Raw genomic sequence first — 2,167 nt, 5'->3', positions numbered from 1 at the left:
ACTTTAAAAACCTCTCTTTAATTGATTTATTTTCAAGTGCAACCTCCATTCACCTCTTTTTCCAAACTTCAAACATTTCCTCTAATTTATCGCAAATAACAGTTTATATTATATTACATTAACGATAATATAATAAAAATGAATATAACAAAATTAATAACATCATATTAATAAGAAATTAATGAATAAATTAGCACACTTTCTAACGTTCAATCGATACATTTTTCAACGTCCACAGTATTATACATCGAAGCTCGTTGAACGTGAATCGCTAAACAATGTTCCAGCAGGCAAGTAAGGAGAAACGCCTGTGTGATCGCTCGTTAGCGGTCTCAGGCAATTTACTAAATCAATACACGTATCCTAGTACAGGCAGATTAATTAGGAGGAAATTATTATAATATCGGAAAATCTGGTAAATACCGATGCGAGTCATTTATCAGAAGCTGTTGGCTTATCGCACCTGATCTCGCCCTGCTAAATGAGCTAAACGTCTGGCTGGCAGTATATGAGCACAGCTGGGCCAATTCGCGGCCACCTATCCAGGAGTGACTCGGTCGAATTAATGTTTGGTTTATGTCGTTAAAAGTAGAGCTGCCAGCAATGAAACTTTAAAACCGGCTTCTGTTAAATATATCGTAAACTGTCCGCGCTTTTAAAGCCTGATAAATAACGCCCGAGTACCATTGTCACGTGGAAAAATTCCCTCCGCTCGAATCAGCCGGGTGAAAATTTTTACATTCAGCCCCTATGGGGGACAATTGTAACGTCGAAATCTTGTTGACCCCTGTTACTCTCGTGTTTTGCCATTTTTTTTTTTTTTCTTTGCACAACTATCGATTCATTTTTCAAGCCGAATATTTTTCAGTCGGCAAACTTCGAGCACTCGTGTTCGCGTTAGCGTAATTTCACCGGTAAGAGTAGCTCTTTGGTTGTGCAATACTTGTGGAATTGTTCGTGTATCGCCTATTAATATTAGATTGTTGCAGATGAAACGATCGATGAAACTTTTCACGTTTGTAGTTTTGGTAAAAATGATATTTATCAATCAGAGTACGATGCACTGGTTTCAAAGCGTTTTGAGCATCGGAAAACAAGGTTATTTGTGGTTTTGTTAAAAAACAACTCTTCATTTCTAGGTGCAAGGAGGTGTTTGAAAATGTTTCTTCTTCAATTTTGTTGTTAAACCTTGGCTGGGAAATGTGGTCAATGGAAATTAATCTTGATTCGCACACAATCTACCAATTAATCAGTAGTGATTCGTCAATTACTTTACTATTAAATGCCAGATAGTTCAGATTAACCTTAATTTTCACTTCGGTTCTGGTTAACTTCTAAAATTAAATTGACGTACAATAACTGTCGTCTGCTAACAAATTTAAGAACGCAATTCTGACAACCTTACGCAGCTGTGAAATCGTCCATTCCATATGAAACAACCTAACGAATCTACTTTTTACGATCTCGCAGCATCTCGTAACCAAAACTTCCTTCAAAGAGGTACACCACTCAACTCCTCCATTTTGTAACATTTTCACTTTCTAAAAATCGTACAAAGGAGCTGAAAGTTACTTTTACATCTTCCGAAAAACTGGAAACTTTTCATTTAGTAGGTACCTATAAAAAAAATTCCCAAACTTTGCTTATCTTCAGACGCCTCAGGGGTGGTTTACCCCTCGGATCTTTATTTTCCTCTCACGAATTCACGTTATCGCTTATTAATTCTACGGTTATAGGTTCGTCTTAAATCTGTAAATTACAATACCGTATAATCTGAATCCATAAAACACTATAGCATATACACGGGAAAATATGAATTGTATGCGCGAAGATGCACGCGCCAGCCTCTGTTTTACTATCGAGCAACGTACCTACAAGAGGCAGCTTCCTCTGAAGTTAGAAAAAGGAAATACGTCGCTAGAGGTATTTCCCTTCCATAAATTCGTCCTCGTAAAAAGGAACGAGCGGAGTTTTCGTAACGCGGCTGCCTCCATAATCGGGCGACGTAACGAGACACTCGAGAGCATCACAATGCAACAATGAGAATTCGGTGCATCGAGTGCCCGCTCGAGTCTCGTAGTTCACTTCCGGTTACGCCGGTGCCATAAATGAAACAAATATGGAAGATTCGCGCGCACACGTGTACGGCTATTTTGTTTAACAATTT

This window comes from Habropoda laboriosa, unplaced genomic scaffold, assembly GCF_001263275.1.
Source record: "Habropoda laboriosa isolate 0110345459 unplaced genomic scaffold, ASM126327v1 scaffold11, whole genome shotgun sequence".
In the NCBI taxonomy this organism is placed as follows: Eukaryota; Metazoa; Arthropoda; class Insecta; order Hymenoptera; family Apidae; genus Habropoda; species Habropoda laboriosa.
Note: the sequence above shows the minus strand (reverse complement) of the source record.